The sequence below is a fragment of the Linepithema humile genome, chromosome 6 (genome assembly GCF_040581485.1).
Source record: "Linepithema humile isolate Giens D197 chromosome 6, Lhum_UNIL_v1.0, whole genome shotgun sequence".
NCBI classification, from domain to species: domain Eukaryota; kingdom Metazoa; phylum Arthropoda; class Insecta; order Hymenoptera; family Formicidae; genus Linepithema; species Linepithema humile.
In genome coordinates, this window is record NC_090133.1 from 7646121 (window position 1) to 7665615 (window position 19495).

The 19495-nt window shown below is 41.8% G+C and overlaps 2 protein-coding genes across 12 annotated transcripts in view; one reads left to right on the forward strand and one right to left on the reverse strand.

Moving 5' to 3' along the window:
- Window positions 1–19495, reverse strand: part of Dscam2 (Down syndrome cell adhesion molecule 2) — a 90420-nt gene that overhangs the window by 69892 nt on the left and 1033 nt on the right. The window lies entirely within an intron of this gene.
- The window catches only part of AIF (Apoptosis inducing factor), a 110092-nt gene that overhangs the window by 37038 nt on the left and 53559 nt on the right, over window positions 1–19495 (forward strand). The gene's annotated exons all lie outside the window — the stretch shown is intronic.

A 19495-nucleotide genomic window follows, 5' to 3' on the forward strand; every position in this document is an offset into this window, starting at 1 on the left:
TGCGGAACATCGTGCGGAACATCGTGTAAACATTTTTAAGAGTAAATTTTTTATGAAAAAAATTCTGTCGCTCTTTTCAGAACTTCGTAAGTAATGAATCTTTTAATCGCTACTTTGAAAAGTGTTTGGCACCAATGATCGTTTCGAGTAACGTTAAATTATGAAGCTTAGTACGTAAGAGCCTCGTTATCGAAGAGAAAAGTCGGAATGGCCAACAAAAGGGAATAAAGAGCGCGGTAGAAAACGGTAGGGACGAACAAACTAGAAAAGGTGTCGGTCGCAGCGAGACGATATCGATCTACGTGCTTTTCCGCGTCGTTGCTCGGCGCAGATTTATGCTAATGGTTCTCGATGCTGTTACCTATTCCATCCTCCCGATTCGAGCACCGTGAGATCGCGTTACTCGCTGAAACGACAAGGGATGATGATGAGGTCCGGTTCATGTAATTCGCTGCGATGACTCAACCGACCGTCCGGAACTGTCCCGTTTAGTTTCGCGACCAGGAGGAAGGATCGTATCGATGTTACGCACGCGTGTATGTACGTACGCGTGCGATGCACGCTGTCATGACACGGCGGGGTTGGTTCTAGCTACGGAGGAGGGTGATGCGCGATAGCCGGGCGGCCAGCGATGATTTATGTAGGTCGAGCAGATGCAATTTGTATCGCGTCAGTTTTTACTGGCCGGGACGAAGCTACGCCGGCCGGCTGAGTTATTGCCCGGGCAAGAGTCGTCGAGCTTTTGGAACGACTGAAGTGCAGCGACTTGACGAGTTGCACGAAGAAAGGCGAATGAGGTGTGATTTGGCGCGTGCACCCATTCGTAAGTAGATTTAAGTCTGAGATGTTTGTCAAAACGAGATAAACGAATAATCTTATTGAATGAGATATTATAAAAAAATGTTTTTAATTTATTTAGTTTTTATATAAAAAAACATGATTCGAAAATACAAGAGAAAGGAAATAGATTTTCGAGATTTTCAAGATTGAACAAATTTATGCAATACACGGAATTATTAACTGCATATTATTATAGAAAGTTTTTTTTAACGTTTTTTTTTTGGGAAAATAGTTTTATACAGTTTGAACTCTATAAAATAAATAAAGAATTTTCAATTCAATTTTTTAAATTCGAATTAACTTGCTGTCTGAAGACTGCTATATCTTTCAAAATTGCACGCATATTTGCTTTTTTACGTGTAGCAAAATTTGTTGGTTTCTTCAAGTGAAAAATATCTCAGAGTTTTCTATTTAATCTCCATCTATGTCCGAGAGGCAGCAACCTTAGAGATACTCGGATGGGCGAGTTTCAAGGGTGAGCGAGGTCGAGGCACTCGATGAGCGAGCGCGACATCGTGTAAATTCATTTTCCCAGGGTTCATCCTATCTTGGATTTAGTCGAGCGTCGTGACGGGAATGTTGGAGCATTTTCTCTCTCTCTCTCTCTCTCTCTCTCTCTCAATGGCCAAGTTTCCGGTGCGCCCGGGAGACCGGATGGCCAACGGTCGCTTTTGGCTCGGAGCGTCGTTGTTTAAAGGAGCCGTGGTGGTTGAAACGAGACCCGAGTTGGACAATATTACTACCTATCGAGTCGAGCACTCGCGATAGTAATGTCGCGCTAATTCGCAGTCTCGCTCTCTCAGAGACACGGAATATTACTGTCTGCTACGAGAGAGTGCTTTTGGCAGCACGTTTGAATCGCGTTGTTCTCACGAGAGTATTCCCGACGACGACAATCACGGAGAGATTCCCCCGTCGCCAGGATTTAAATTCGTCTTTCTAATTAGAGCGGCGTCATTAAACGCGTGTAATGATGACGACTGGCAAATTATTGGATAAAGTTACAACTGATATATAGAGATCATTATGTTATTAGATTTATGCGAATTCGTGCGAATCGGCCCGTGCAAATAGAATATTGCGTTTACAAGTTGAAGTTTGGATTTAATCATTGACATTGTCCAAAGTCTCCGTTCAGCACAATTTGTTATTGATAATATATGCTCTCATTATTCTATTAACGATATATCAAACAATACGTAGAGACTGATAATATATTCTCTTTATTCTATTAATAATATATCAAATAACACGTAGAGACTGTCAGTGTGCCGTAACGCATTTGAATAGATGAATATATATATATGTAGTATATACTTATATTATAATTTGCCAAATATGTTGTTTATATTAAAAACTTCAAATTTAATCAATGGTAAACACTTCAATCTATTTGAATATCCTTTAGAATTTATATTAGCGCGAGAGAGCGCCAAACGTATTGGTATTCATACATGCGTTGGATAATGTAATAGTTGACGTGATATAACTTTGCGCGACAATTCTACAGATCCGAATACGCACAGGCATTGTCTCGATCGCGAAATCGACTTTAGAAATTTACAGCTATACGCGGGAATCAATACGACGAGACTATTGACTTTGTATAACGGTCCGTTTTGCGCGTATCTGCAATGGAATCACCCTCGTCGTACCTCCTCTTCCTCCTCCTCCTCCTCCTCTTCCTCCTCTTCCTCCTCTTCCTTCTCCTCCTCGTTCATTGAGTCCTTCACCGTGATAAGGGCTGTGAATGGTGAAGCGCGGAGGGTAAAACGACGAGTGCTTCACCGTCGCCGATGTGGTGGTTGAATCAGAAATAGAAATCGCTACGAAATCGTTATGAAAGCACTTTGGCGGAGTTTGCTGGAAATAATAGAATGAGAGAAAATTCCGCGGTTGTGCACGCAGATTCTTAGTTTCTGTTTTCTTCCCCTTCGCACATCATGGCTTCGCATTCTTTCAGTTTCAATGTGTAACTACAAAGAATGTCGCTTTTCATGAATTTTCTTTTATCCAGAGATCTCTGCATTCAGAAAAATTTTTTCTATTTACTGTTGTAAATTGTTAGTTTTATTACATGCTGGTCCCGCGTATTCTTAGTTTCAAACGCTTTGCGTCTAAAACATTTTATCCCGCAAATAGATTTCGCTGTTAGATTTTCAATTATTCAATAATCAATACATACAAGCGCCATTCTAATGAATATATATATATATATTCAGTGTGATTTATTAAAAACGACGTCGACTTGTCATCGTTAATAAATCAACGCCTCGCGGAGCTATCGATTTTCTCACTAAGCACCGAAATAAGACGCGAGTCGAGGGAAAAGCGAGAATCTATAGCTCGTCATGCAAAACGCGACGGACTGCGCCAGGCAGCGATCGGACAATGACGTCTTCCAGAACAATTCATTGTTTCAAGGAATCTTGCTTACGAACCGAGAGCCGGTAGTAGCAACATCTCGCCACCCTCTTTTCCTCTCACTTCCCTCCCTCCCCGCCCCATCCCTTTCTTCTCATACGGTTCGTAGCCGCGGGCCGTCTCATTGAATACACGCGAGGACAATGTAGTCCGCACAATACCGGTGTCAGCCGGAAATGACGCCCACGCGAAGGCACTACGTTGCAAGCGAGCCTCGCGAATTGGCGATGTTAATGCACCCGGCCACTCCAATACAAACACACCGCCGGAGCGAGAGGCGCGGAATTATGGGCAATATGCGATACTGTTAGTTTTGAGCTTCCAAAATTCGGGGTGTGTAATAACAATCCTTTATTCGCGCGCTTTTCGTTCCTTTCTTCTCCTGTTTTCTTGAGGCTCAATTTTTAAGAGATAATTTTCTAAATCGATATCAATAATTCACGATAGAGTTAGTTTATTATTTTAGAGCACGTAAAAAAATGTTAAGTTAAAATTTCACGATATGGCATTGAAAAATTGCTGCTATAAAAAAAACTAGATAAATTTTATTTTATACGCTATCAAAATATTTATTTATTTTATACGATAACAAAAGCATTTTTTATGTTAAAATATTGTGCAAAGTAGATATTATAAGGATAAAGATTATTTTGATAAAATGAATTGAGCTTTTATAAACGCGGGATTACGTTTATCTTACTTAAGCCGCGAATATCTCGACGCATTTTTCATTGTATTTGCTTTCATCGGTGTGTACTCGTCGAGATCATCGCCCTGGTTTCTCGTATCGATCTCTCGTGCCAAAATAAACTAGCCGGCCGATCAAGGTTTTAAGAGAAGTGAACGTCGCGCCGAAGTGGGCCACGAAAACAGACCGGGGTCAACGTGAGATTCTCGCGCGTGGCAAACTGTTGCTACTCCCGCGACAAGATCCTTGCCAGCTTTGTTTGCGATAGAGATACATCTGTGCGATCAGTAAAGTGGAAGTAACTTCTGGGGGACCGGCGCGCTAGTCCAGCAACATCAAAATGAAAAATAAGCGGCGGTGTTGGACACGAAAACAAATGTGCGGCTCTTTTGACTTTTGATACTTTTTTGACTTTTTACTCTAGCAATTGAGTTACAAATTAAAGTTCTGTTAAAGTAAATTCCATTTCAAATTATGATGTAACAGGAAACTATAGATTTCAAAATCTTAGAATTGTTTTACTTGCGAACTGATTCCAAGTATTAATTTTTATTGAATTGTGAAACGAAGATAGAGGAGACGCGAAAGGATGATTAAATGGCATTATTAAGATCTCGACGGAGTTACGAGGGAAATTGATGTTAGAAGTTATCGATTCTCCTCTCGAGAAAACTGATTAGAGCGATTTTCCTACGGGGAAATTGAAATTCGCGGTGCACCTTAATGTCATTTAGAGAAACTTACGAGCGTCTAAAAGGGTGTTGAAAGAGGACCCTTTATATATATATAAGGATCCTATTATCCATGGAAATGACGTTAAAGTCTTGCCTACTGAGATCCTATGTACTGTATACCTCAATTTGAGGACACGTGTAGAATAAATTGAACGGCTCTCGCGCGAGTACACGTGTTAATTACAAAATATTTGTTTAAAAATGCAACAACCGAGCTTTGCCGCGTGATATTTATTATATTATTACAAACTATGTAAATATAATGCAAAGTTGCGGTCGCGTTGTAAATGTGTTCCGTATAATCCATTATATCTCAAACGTAAATATACCTTCAGGATTAAAACAGAATTCATCCTTCTGTATGTCGAGCAGTTATCTTTAAATACCATGTTTGGTGAATCACACGAAAAATAACAAGTTAAAATGAAAACCATTTTATTACATCAAAATATTGTCCACCATCTCTGCACATAATTAATGAAATGCTATTTTATGTTGTTATATATTATTTTATACGTGACGTATACATCTTGTTTATAACGTCGTTATATTACAATATTTACTTGGCAGTCTTGCGCGGAAAAAAAAAAGAAATTCGTAACATTTTTAAGAAAATGAAATGTATTTACTTGTGTCTGTAAACACTGCGTTGCCCTGTAATATCGAAATTACTATTTGCTTTCATCATTCCACAGGGGAAATATGTAAAAGATGTTAAATTAATTAGAACAATTTAAAACTGCGCAGCGAGATACTGTATTTGTTTCTATAAATGAACAGCACGTTGTCGCACATAACATTAAATCAATACCTCGGGAATCGATACCGCTCTGCCATTTGCAGGCAGAAGTGCGATCTTCCTGTATTTCTACAAACAACTCTCTCGTTCTGCTTGAAAATCATATTGATTGTTCTGTTTGAAAACTGAAATCCGCGACACCGCTCGCTATATCCGAATAGTATGACATTGAAAACTAATATTGTCATGTCATCGCCGCCACACGCGTTGCAATGCTCGACGTCGCGTGAGAATGGGCCTTTATCGCGATCCGCACGTATCACCACTATTTATTCGCGAAGGGGATAAATCAGTCGATCGCTCCTCTCTCGCTCGTTTTCCTTTGACAGTCTCGGGAAGAAGCTGGAGAAGGAGTGGCGACCGAGGAAGACGAAGCAGGCACGAGTCGCTCGATATCCATTAACCCCCTCCCTCCGTTCAATTTCTCTCCGGATGGAAGGAAAAGCGAGATGGGAAGGTTATTCCCTCCTTATTCATCGAAAAGACACGAGTTTATGCGTCGTGAACGACGCGAGCACCGCGTTTCCGAACTATTTCAGAGTTCATGATTGCAGAGCGAGGAGTGAACGGTTAAATTGCATTTTTCTCTTGTTAGAAAAATATTTAATAATCTATATTTATCTTCTTTTTTAATATGTTTACAATTAGTTATTCAAACTGATATAATACGCTTATAATTTTATTACCGTAATTAATAATGTAACTTATAATTTCTACGCGCTTAAACAAATTACGTTCTTGATAAATGCAATTATTCCAAACTTGATTTCAAAATTTAATGCTTTATAATAGATACAAGATAGGTATCCAGTAATATAATTTTGAAACTACCGCTCTCGGAATATCAATGCGAAATCAGGCAACACTTCGGAGGAGGTTTTCGGATTTTTTCCATCACGACGAGACACTACGACGTCCGGCGTCGCGAGGGGACGAAGGGACGACTCCCACCCCTTTTCCTTTCTTCTTACCGTCTTTCGCCCATCCCATCCTTGCGCGCTCCTTGCTTCGTTTCCTAGCTCGCCTCCTCGGCGTGCTTCGTCTCCGCCATTTAATATTCATACCGCCGCCGTCGAGAGCGGCGTACTACGATGCCCGCGGCCGCGGCGTTCTCTCACAGAGCCGGGCTTGAAAAATGGACGACGCTTTTGATAAAATACGAAAAACAGTTCTGCGCTCACTCCGCTCCTTCACTCCCGCCAGCCCCGTGTCTACGTCACTTCAGCGATGCTTTGAGTCGCGCGCATCGCGCCACTCACCTCGAGATCGCAAATTGGACGAAACGCGACGCCGCGCGCTCCAGCGATATATCGCTCTCATGTCTGGGCTTCTGCGCGCTCCTCTCGTCCGTTGAATCTTTCATTAGGGAACTCGCTGGAAACTGCCTCGCGCGCGGCCACTACCCACGGGATTGCTAAAACTGAAAGCGCCTCGCGCCGTCGCTCTGTCATTATTTCACCTATTAACGGCGCATAACGTGAATTCGCTTGAGTCCTCTACAAGGTTCTTCCATTTGATGACACTACCGAGAACATGAGCTCCTTAGCTCCCAAGTGAGAGAGAATTTGTTCTAACGATTTGCAAGAAACACGCGCTTTGACTATAATCTTATTGAGAATTCAGGTGGCTCTCGCGTGGAAATAGATTATTTTCCAACTAGATTGATGTTTAATATAATTGTGTGTAATATAATTTTTCCATTATATTACCGTTGTGTCGGGCAAAGGATTAAATAGGTCAGTGATGCTACTAGCGTGAATTATTGACCTAAATTGATTTAATAAATTTACACTGCAATCTGAAACCTCATCAATGAATACAATACTTGCGTTTCACGTATTGTATTTGAATTTTATCTAAACAATTGCTGCTCATATTATTTGCATTTATCTAATACCGCCGCTCGCATCCGACGTTTTTGGGATCTGCTTGTATCGCGTGTACCGTCGTGTATCGCTGCAACTACAAGTAATTCAGCGTCCATCGTGGGGGCGGTACCGCGTGGCACACTCGCCGTGACGAGCTGCGCCCTTGTGGTGAATGTGGCCTTTCTCTCTCTCTCTCTCTCTCTCTCCCTCTATCTATCTATCTTTCTCTCTATCGCTTGCATTTCGCCTCCGCAGCTGCACGGAGGTGCATCCTGCTGCAGAAGAGCGAGAGAGTGTATAACGAGCCCGAGAGCTCGTCCGACTCACGGGTCGATGGCTCACGGTTTCGCCTTGCCCTCTCGAACGACCCACCCCTTTCCTGTCACTCTGCCTCTCTCGGATCCTCTCTCATTACCTCTCTTTCCAGCCGTTGCCCCCTTGCCCTCTTCCCACCCGACGTCCCTCGTCCACCCCTATTGTCGACCACTGCCCCCATCCGGGCGGCCAGTGGCGTAACTTTAAATTCAGGGCCAGCTGCGATCGTGACGCAAATGTATTCGACGACGGAGAGCAGACGTTCGAGGCACGGTCTGTGAATAAAGACGCGGATAGAAGAGCTCGTAAGAAAAATCTCGATGACGCAATCGCTTCTTCATGGTTGCGAGCAGCTGTCAGTTGCCAATTTGTATGAAGCGCGATAATTAGATTGTAAGATTTGTAGATACGCGGTTCGAAGAAGATTACATCACATTGAAGTCAAGTGCAATCGTCGTTTTTTTTTGCAACAATTTCTAGCAATTGTGTTTGAAATTATTTTAATGTTGATAATTAAGAAAAGGTGATTTTAAAAGAAACTGAGGAATTAACTTTGGATTACAATAGAGATTATTATGAATCATCAAAAAGTTAATGGCTTTTCGCGTAGATTAAGCATAGCCGCAGAGTATTTATAAATTATGAATTCACACGTATTCCGGGGAATTAACCTAATTCTCCCCCTAATCGTTCGCAACAAGCCGGCCACGCGCGCGGAATGCGAACTCCGGTAATAAATGACTGCTGCCCCGGCGATTTCCCGGCGGCTGTCTGACAAAACAGATTGTCGTGGAGCGCAGAATGCGGACCCTTCTCTGCAAGTCGAAGGGCGCCGGAAGAAGGTGTCGGGACGCCTTCCTCGGGTAAATACGACGCAAATTCGATACCAAACCTCTCGCCGTCGTCGTCGTCGTCGTCTGTCCCGACTCCTCCTGAGTTCCGACGCTCACGTCGCCGGCGAGATCCGACACGAGCGCACCTGGGAATAACCGATATCTCTCTCTCTTTCTCTCTCTCTCTCCATCTTCGCTCACCTCCCGCGTTCTTCGTGTACATATATTTCTCACGGTGAGAAACTCCTCCCCGTCCCCTGACATCCCATTTAGTCTGTCTCGCTCATTCCGTAACGTATTTCTCGTCCGTACCGTCGCTCCTCCGGCTTTCCCTATCCATCCACCTGTCTCTCGCGGTGACGCAACCGCCGAAGTAACATCGTCGCCAGCGCGTCGCTTGTCGCTTCCCGCTGTAAACGTCCTCGGGGAGATACCTTCCGGCCTAATCGTGCACACAGATGTGGATCGCGGGACGATTGCCTCGTCGCCGAAAGTAGAACGGCCGGTATGTCGCTTTGATCAGAATCTTTATACTACACTCAAAAAAATGATCTTGCAATAATAGCTAAAATTTTCTAGGTGTAAAAAATTAACTAAAACAGATAAATGATTAGCAACTGTTGTGATATTGCATATGTAATTACTTAATCAGTTTAGATGACAGAAACAGAATATATATCTGTATTGTTTGTGAACTTTAAAAAGAAAGTTTCTCTAAAGCGGCTATCTATATAAGATCAATCACGTGTTAGATCATGCAATGAATAACATTTAGCAATGGTACCTAAATTTTTCAGAAGCTATTGCTAGAACATTACTGCTATAAATTCTATATGTGACAAACAATGTTTTCACAGATACGAAAAATAGCGATACATTCTTGTTGCGATATCTAGAAATCTAACTACATCAGCGAAATATTTTTTTGAGTGTAGGCTTTTGGTAAATTTTTCAGCCAAAGGCAGCGACGCCAAGTGTAGATTAATATTGAGACTTCATATATATTCGTTCTTTACAATCTATTACCATTTAAGATAATTATAAATCTGAGATACACACATGTTTTTAATAATAAATAATATTTCTAATTATTAACAAAGTTTCAGAAAAATTTGAAAAAGATTTTTAAAACGCTTTGCGCTTGAATTTTTCACGTCTTGAACTTATCCGGTGCAAAATTACCGATTAATATAATACAATTTTTACGTAGTTCACAAATTCAACGTGAATGTGAGAACTCGATTTAGGAATGCGAATTGTTCGTTTGCGTCAGCTCAATCGTATCAGATATCTCGAAGTTCTATCGGTTGAATGATAACGGGAGATCATTTTCACGGGAAACCCGTATTATTTATTCCGCGCTTTGATCGCAAAGCGAAACGTGGCTCTGGTTGGCAGTCTGCGCGTTAGTAACTTACGACGTGATCCTCCTTCACTTTTGAAAGCACGCCTCGGTTGCTGACATGACGACGCCGAGATAATATTTCTTTTTCTCCCGCCTACCCCCGTCCTACCAAAGCGCCACATCACGCATACATATTAAGCAAAGCGTAAAGGACGCCTCCTCTTATTCCTGTCGTACTCCTTCTCTCCTCTTTTTGCCCTGTCGAGTACGAGGGTGGATCAAAAGGATACGTCTTCTCGGCGCTCGTGTGCGCATATCATAGCGAAATATCGCCGTAAACACCCTCTCGAAACTCGGACTGACGTAAATCCCAACGACCGTCGTTTATCGACGATAAAAACGCCGTTCATCGAGAAAAATAAAAATCGGCGGCAATATCAAAGCAGGAAAAAAAGATTACGTTAACATCCTACGAGCAACGGAAAAATCGTATTAAAATCATATGACATCATACGGATCTTCAAGGAATTATTTTTCAGAAATATATCTTCAAAGATCATTTTTAGCGGAATAACTATTTGACCGGATGAAAGCTATCTTTTCGAAAAGTACATTTTTGCTTCAATAAATCGCGCAACTTTAGTCTTCGCAATGATGGTGAGCCAAAATATCTCGAATTATTGGAACAAGCTATCCTATAAAAGTTTATTTAAGCTATAAGATTACTCGCCTTTATCTTTACGATGACAGTTAAAGCCTCAATATCATCTGGCAGTTAAGTATTTTTGATATTGTGTCTTGCCAACGTACTTCGTCAAGAAAGAGGGCCAAGAACGATTATTAACGACCGGAATTCTCTCTTGACTCGAGTCCACCGAGTGGTCAGCGCGGTGATCAACTATCTCCGACGTTGCGCGTTCCGACGAGCGAGATTGGAACAGCGGGAACGACCTTTCATAAATCCTGAGGATTCACGGGATGCCGCGGGACTGTGCCGGTGCCGCCGCTGGTGCCCCTCTGATCCCGCAAGAATATACGAGCCTTAGCCGCGGGCGATATAAATTTACCAGGACACCGCGCAACAGTGTACTCTCCTCTGTCTTTCTCATTCGATATATCGAACGGAGGGACCATTACGTTCTTGCGGCTGCCGAGGATTTGCCAGAATCCAGTGACAAGACTTTCCGTGAAATATTAAAAATTTACGTCAACGCGGGGCTGCCGTAAGAAAATTGTCTCGCTTCTAAGGAAAAGATTTCTGATATTCTTTGTGCGAGACGTCGCGTAATATATACCTTAAGAGTCTTATACGATATACGATCGAGGAAAATCGCATCGAATGGAGGGAAGTCCCTCATATCAAAATACATAATGCTCGGTGTAAGTTTCGCGTGACGTCCTTATTGATAAGAAACCTGTAGCCAAACGAAACTCTCTTGCCGGAGAAGATAAATTCTATAAATCTCGTGTGATCAACGGACGTCTGGTAAAGAAGAAAAGGGCATTCAAAAAAACTGTAGCTTTCGCAACGGCGACTAGAAACTGTATGATATTCTACACTTCTTTTTGTTTTCGAAATATATACGAAGTGTAACAGAAATCTCTTAGCGAGTGTGACTCTATTACACATTTATTAACAGCAGAACGCCTTCTATCAAGATCTTTTCATCTTCAGAAGTTATCTCGATATTGTGGGGGATGGCTCTACTTAATTTAGTTGGTTATGCTCGTAATTTGAAGAAAGGAATGTCTCAAGTGAATTCTATCCTCTTTGTGTCTCTATTCTTCGCTCTGCTTTAGTTATCTAACAAAATATCGTCGGACCATTAAGCTCATATTATTATTTCAGATGAAAGCTCCGTCTCGCGTAGCAAGCTTTACGATTCGAAAGCGAGGGTATTAGCAGATCGATCGATTGATCAATCGATCGGTCGCGTCGGAAATTCCGTTTCCTGTTTACCGCTTAAAGGCGAGCGAAAGATTTCTATCTACTCGTGTTGGTCCGTTCGACCGACCGTGGATTCGTCTGCCGCGGTCGCGTATTTGCTCGTGTAATCTTTTTATCCGCTTCTTCCCCCCTGTGCCCGCCGGAAGCCTCCAGGATAGAGAGTGGGTTGTATAGCATCTCCCGAAGCATCTCCCATGGAGAAGGAGCAATATCGTTCGCTTCGAGGCACCCGATCGCATCCCGGGAGACGTCATTTCTTCTTTGCTTCGTTGCGATCTTTGCTCTACCTCTTTCCGCTCCTCGAATGTCTCTTTCTTTCCTCTATTTTATTTTGCTATATAATTTGGCTCTTTACATATTTATAGTACACTAAATTTATAATTTATATTTTTTATTCCTATGTAAAACTGCAAGTAACAAAATTTAATTTTCAATCAAGTTTAAAATAGAAGTAAAATGTTTCTTTCGTTTTTTTCTTAGAATTATTTTGTGATTCAGCAGTCAGTTTTCTAGTGTCTCTCTGCGCGAATGCCGTTGTAATTATTTACCTGGTAGCTGATCGGCTGCTGGCATTTTCAATCCTCGATTGAACGCGGGCAGATAGATGACACGTCCATTCACCGGTGCGATTAAAGTGCCTCTACGGCGTTCGCGCACGCTATACAACTAAACGTATGTAAACACGTTTATCCTGGAATAATTCAGCAGTTAACGGCGCAACGCGCAACGTGCGTGTGGGCTAATTTTCGCCGCCAAAGGGAGTCGCTAAATAGCGTGCGTACACATCGTATCGCACACCGCTCGCGAGTCACTGACATTGCGATGATTTCTACAATGAATGAAAAATGCATCGTAACGAGTAAGTCGAGCTGTGTAAATTAATCAGATATTAACGGCGTGCCGGCGTGCACACCGTGTTGCATCTGAATGTTTTATATATCAATTTACGCCACTATTTATACACTGTATTCTAGATTGTTCCAGAAACGTTGAACGCGTTTATCGTAAAGTAGCTAATAACAGAGCTTTCAAGCTCGCTATATTGTTAGTGCACGGGTGCTTTAATTCTCTGCGCGTATATCCACGCTTTCCTTGTAACTCGCCCGATATCACAGTCGAACAAGTGCCGTTGCGACTGTAATGGATTCATTACTATGCAAATTTTCCCGTATTATGAGCGTCACATCTTAACTACGCTCGCTCGCGCACAATCGTGGAAAACTTCGTTTGCTCGTGATTGAGATTGAGTTTTAAATCAGAATCTTTAATTTTAACATGAATTGCAGATATGACGAGCGCAAATATGATCCGTTTTGTTACATTTTGTTAATTTCTTCAAATTCATAATTTTTGACGAATATTACAGGATTATACAAACTAGAGTAAATTATTTTTATGAATATTGTGATTTCCTTGCAGGTAAATATTTGTTTTATTTTTTAAATGTGAAGTTTTAATCGCACTGTTAATAGGGCTATTGAGAAATGCGTACCAGAGTGTAAAACGTGCAAGCAGTAGTAGGTACATGTCTTTTGTCTTGTCGAGAGTCTGCGATGAAAGGCAATCTCAATGAATGAAAGTAGTAAACGGTTAGTCCACTCGTTGTACCAACTGGCGCGCACGTTTAAAGACGTGGAGGGTTTAAAGAGGGCTCGATCGATACGTTGCGAGGGAAGAAGTCCGGTCCAGCGAGTTCTTTGATGATCAAAGGGTGTTGAAGCCTCGGCTGTGCGCGATCGTCGACGTTTCACCGCGTATAAAACCACGTCGTTCAATGAGATGCTTAATTTACGATCGCATATAAATCGCCGCGTATAAATTCAAAAGTTGGCACGTCGGTTTTTGTGCGTGATATGAAAAACTGCCGCTCTTTGTTTGCAGAGAGGCTCGATTCGCTTGAACTCTCGAATCAATTTTCGAGATTTTTCGCAGAAATGTGAGTCGCGAGAAGAGTTTATGTCTATGCAGAAATTATAATGTGTATAATAATAATAATAATATACCATTAGCATTGGTTGCGTGGTAGAAAGTTTAATTATGGAAAGTTTAACTCGGCAAGTAGATAGTGATACGATATGGTCAGACATGGTCAAACGAATAACGCTACATTTATTTTTATATATCTTCTGTATCTAAAAAAATAATAATTAACGTCATTATAACTCGGAAAAAGTCAATTTTTTAATAGAAATAATATACAAAAAATAATAATTAAAAGAAAATTAAATACTTTACAAAATATTTATTTCTGAAGAGGAATTTGCGAATAAAAATATGTCGAATTTGTAACTTCACACTTCAATCCACAAATTCTAAATTATTATAAGTTTACTGCAGATGTGCAAGTTATGCCGCGAAGGATATTCGAACGGTAAATTCGAAAGTTTGATCGGGATAAAACTGCGTCTAATCATTTTCGCAATTGCGCTCTGCGAGTTGCGGTCGCCCGGTTCGTTTCCTTCTTCGCGCTCTCGGAATGATCCGTGAACGTTTGTCTGCGGAGAATCGGGTACGCTGAAAGACTGAGTTATTAAATTTGCGTTGTCGACCACTATCTCCGGCGAATATCCTTAAACTCGGAGCTCTCTTCGTGTTTGCGAGTGTCATCGAGCAAACGTTCGAGTGGACCGGCAGAAGCAGAGGTGGATAATAAAGAAACCGACGGTGGCGTCGTGTTGTACAAGGGAGAAAAGTGGAAGGCGAATGATGGAGAGAGACAGGGATTTCATTATGACTCGGAACAAAATCTTCTCAAAGCGAATCTCACGGGAGAAAGAAGAAGAGTGTACCGGCTATAGTTCGCAGGCGCAGTCTGAAATAATCCACCGGCGACGACAGAGTAATTTCAATTGTAAATGCCCGTGCAAAACTTTGGGGAGGACTAAGAAACGGCCAGCGTTGAATTCTCGTATCGGACTCTGTAGCGTGATGTATCTTAATCGCTTTTCCACGAGCTTGCGGTATTACGAACCGAACACCGCGTCCGGTATTCACGCCGCTCAGTAAAGTTTCAGCTTTCTTCACTCGATACATTATTTATCATTTGTCACCGTTCTAAAATGCTAAATAATTATAATTGACATCTTTCATTTTCTTACAGATAATTATTTTGGAGAAAACGCTGTTATAAAAAATATATGCGTTATAATGTCGATAAATAGCTTTGCTTAATTGTAACAAGTGATAATGTAAGACGTGAAAATACTGCACAACATTATTGAAAGAATCGTTTAAAATATTGCGATCTAAATTTGCATTCTTTTTAATCCGAGCATTTCTACTCATATATGACACGTGTAATCTGTGCGATCGACAGATTACAAACGGATTAAACATATATATCCAGCACGTATGTATATCTCCGTCTATATCGGTCACTAAGACCCTTCTTCGCGCTTCTGGCATTCCAATAACGCGTCGTGCGAGATCGTGGAACGTAAACGGCAGCCGAGAGATTGAAAGCTTCGCGCGCGATTCTACCCTCGGAAGCGAGGGTGGATGTCGAGAAGTTCGGAAAGTAGAGGAAAGGGAGAGGGCGAGAGTGAGAGAAGAGGCGCGCAGCGCACACGTAGGACGAATGTAACTTGTGGGGAGATCGAATAGGGCTTGTAGTTAGCAGCTCTCTCTCCTCTCGTGCTTCGTCCTCCTTCGTTGCCTCGCACTTTCGATCTGGACTCGTGCGGCGCCGGTCTCACGGCAATACGAATCAGTTTCCTCGCGAGTTTATATTCATAACGAATAAATTATTCAGCCCGGCGCTGGGATTCGAGCCCATCGGGAAGTGTAGGCCCGTCACGTCGCTCCGCATTATCCACCTAATCGGAGAACGTGCTGGCGAAAAAGCCTCTTTCGGTCGCGAGCACTCGCTCGCCGGTCGATAAAACTGGGTTCGGATTCGATGGTCATTTTTGTCGCTGAGTTGTTGAGCGAAATGAAAGCCGATGGAAATAAAATTTTCACGCGCATCGATCATCACGAGAGATTGAATAAAGTAGAACATTGTAGAATATAAATACTTAACTTCTGTGTTACAAATCTTCTTCAGATTTCTACTACCAGGGGAGATAATTTTATCACATAAAATTGAAGACAAAGTTACTTACTTGATATGAAAATATGATACACTGTGTTAGCTTGTATTATTAGCTTTGTAGTGAAAGTAAATCGATATGATTTCCACTTTTTGTGTACCGAATATTTGGCTTAGCGTAATGGTTAACATGGCAAGTGCGTGCTTTTTCAGGTATACTGTTACGTCACTCCACATTTTAAAAGTGAATTACTTTTTTTCAAACAATTTCACGGAACGAAAAAGGGGATTAATAGGGAGCACTTAGAATAAATGTAGAAAAATATCAGTTTCGGTCACGGATGGCAGTGCACTGGAAAATCCGCGCGCTGTCGCGGGGCATGCCTTTCCGGCGTTTCCGAGTGAGAAATAATTAGCAGGTTTCGTCACCCGGCACGTATATCCGGCCGCGCGTTGCAGCGACCGCGCTTTGAATACGCTCCCCCTACTCCTCTCGCTCCCCCCTCGCCCGGAAGCGAATATCGCGCGTTTATTGCAACGCCGAAAACTGCGACCTACCGTAGGATACAGGTTAAAAGCGCAGTTAAAGCGGTAGGAATAGAGCTTGTGCAAATTCTGTAATGCCGAATACATCGACGTGCATTAATCATCTCTAATTATAATTAAACGAATCTTCCTGCGAAGCTGGTGATTAGGAAGTTAAATAATTAATCAACCAGATGTATTAGGCTTGAGATAAAATTTGAAATTACTAAAAGAAGAATTTTAAACTTCAAAATTGAAAGGACGCTAATTAAAACTTTTGCATAAGATTCTTCTTTCGTTGAATATTTTAGCGATTGTTCTAAATTTATGATTTATTATTGAAATAATATTACGTACATGTCTTCTCCATGCACTTCGAGGACTTTCCAAGAACCGTTTACACTTCGCCCGTTCAAACTCTCGACTTCACTCGATTTCACTTACTGCATTTTAGCACCTTTCGTCTGACAGTTTTTAGTTATTTTTAGTTATAGTTTTCCGATTCGCTGGGACTATCTAGTTTTCCGCTGCGATCGAGTCTTTCAAAATTAGAGGATGCATTATTTCACGCGTTCCTAAAGAGGAACGTCGATAAGGCGAAGTCGGTCGACTGGCTTTATCCACTTCTCTAATTTCGCGCGATGTGTTCCTGCTGACCGACAAAAGCCTGATTAAAGCTTTACTTAATCATTAAAATATTCCATTAACGCCGCGGGTGTTCTTTGAGATGCGCGAGACGATGGCAGGAGCGAGAGAAAGAGAGAGAGAGAGAGAGAGAGATGAGGAAAGGGCGAGATCGGTCCCTGATGGGAGAGAGGGGGAGAGGAGCCTTATTAAGGGTGGCTCTTCCGCCTGCTGGAGCGCTTAAATTTCAGAACGTCGTTCTACGAAACACGGGCGACATCGTTAAGGCACGGCCGTCGAGATTAAAGGCTTTCCCGGATTCGAGAGATTTCAAGTCCGGGATTGTCCGCAATTAGTGCGGAACGAGGGGCAAGGCGACGGCGGCGGCGGCAGCGACGACGACGACGACGACGACGACGACAACGATGGCGAGCTCCTTCAGGAAACTACAGAAAGCTTCCTGCGTGGAGAGGACGAAAGAAAGGTAGGAACGTTAACGAGAAGAATCTTAAGATGCGTCGCGATCGTTATCGACCCTTCTTCTTCTACTTTGGGCTCTCGGCTGTCTGAAAGATGATTGCATTCGCTGCCGCCGCCAGACAAACGTACAGCAAGAAGACGTCGAGAAGCTCGTAATTGATAGTTTTTCCTTGTACTCGTCAAGTTTACCGTCTTTATATATCATTAAGGGAGTTATTACGGAGACGGATGATACAGAGTTGACTTTCGCGATTAATTACCGTCCTTAAGCGAGATAAATGGCAGCGTGGAAATCGGAGAATCTTTTTATACGCTTTCATAGAAGCGCTATTTTTCGTTGATCTATAACAAACAACTGCATTTCAAATGCGTCACATCTACGATACATGTATGATTGCTAAATGAGATAATTTAATGATATTATTTACGGCATGAATATAATGCAAAATATGTTGCTCTTTCCTGTACTGAAATGTTAAATAAGTCAGAGTTCCATTTTACAATAATGGTATGTTGCGCGAATATTATTTTAATGCGTAAATAATGTGCAAATAATGATAAATGGACATCGACAAATTATTCGCACACATCTAGCTGTTTGCGAATTCACGTTTTTTAGTAGATGGAAAAATCGATTGGCTGTGTTTCATAACAAAATTTTTTTTGGATATTGTTCTTATATCCGTCGTTTATTTTTCTTCAAGAGTTTGTTTTAAAAAAACCTATACTATAATTTTTCTACAACGTGCACCGCATGTTACCTCGAGTACCAAGAGCCATAAAATGTATGGAAGACAGGAAAAGATAATCTAAGGAAAAATATTCCGCTTAAGAAAACGTTGCACGATCGATTTGGCATTTTTCTTTATGGAAAAAACTTTTTTCTGCAATATGCTTTTTCTTAAATCGCGTATTTGCACGATTATCGCTTCGTGTATCGCAGGTGCCACACGAAATTCTCGTCTGAGCGCATCTACGTATGAATTTCACTCAGTTTCCTTTCAATCGCACAACGGGCTTGTTACCGTGCAGTTTCGTGAATTAGATTTCCGCGAGTGTCACGTGTTTGCGCGCGCTTGCGACCGCTCTATCTCGTTTCCAGTGAAACTTTTCGAAACACACATCACCGAGCGCACCGTAGACACGGTAGAACACGCGCGTTTACACGCACAGGAAGTTGGACGGCTGTGCTGAAATTGTTTCCACGGGAAAATAGTATGGACGTGCGGTAACCGGCGTCACGATAGCGCGCGTACGCGCCGTACATTCCGCCGCGACATAAAACTTTTGCGCGAACAAATTTACGCCGCCGATACGTTTCGATTGCTTCAATTATATTACAACGTCGCATCACGCTGAATAAGACAGTTTTTATAATGTAGTTTTTGCATCTAGGGCATTTTACTGCATTTCACATTAAAAGCATTTGATAATAGTAACGGACAAACCGTAAAGGGCAAATCTAAAATGCAAATTATCGCTTCAAGCTGTTTGATTGGCGTGAAATACGCAACTTTGAGTTTACCGCACTCAAGATGCGGTATTCCAAACTCATGTCTGAATCTGAACGTGGTAAACGAAATTTATGGTATACGCTGTTCGGGAGTCACGTGCACAGAGGTGAAGTAGATCCGAAATAGAAATGTGATTGGCACCTAAATATAAATCTTATCTTTACCTTTTAACTCGACTTATTCGAGATGTGATACTAGGGAAAATTATTATTATTTTTTTTTTTTTAATAAAACTCGCGATAACTTCTTGCGACGGTAGGAGCGTTTCCATCCTCTATAAAATTTCCGTCGTAAAATACCTATCTAGCGACGACACCGCCGTGTTTCCTAAATAAGCACGGATCTCTCCTGGAAAAACTCACATTCTGAGCTGAAGATTTAATAGAAAATCGACGGAGATAACGGCAAAGTCGTTAAGCCGCATCGAACGCATATTTTCGATTAATCATAACAGAACGAGAAAGAAAATCCTCTTCTCGCTGCTATCACGAGATAAAACCTCGTGAAAGGGCTAAAATTCAGCGCACG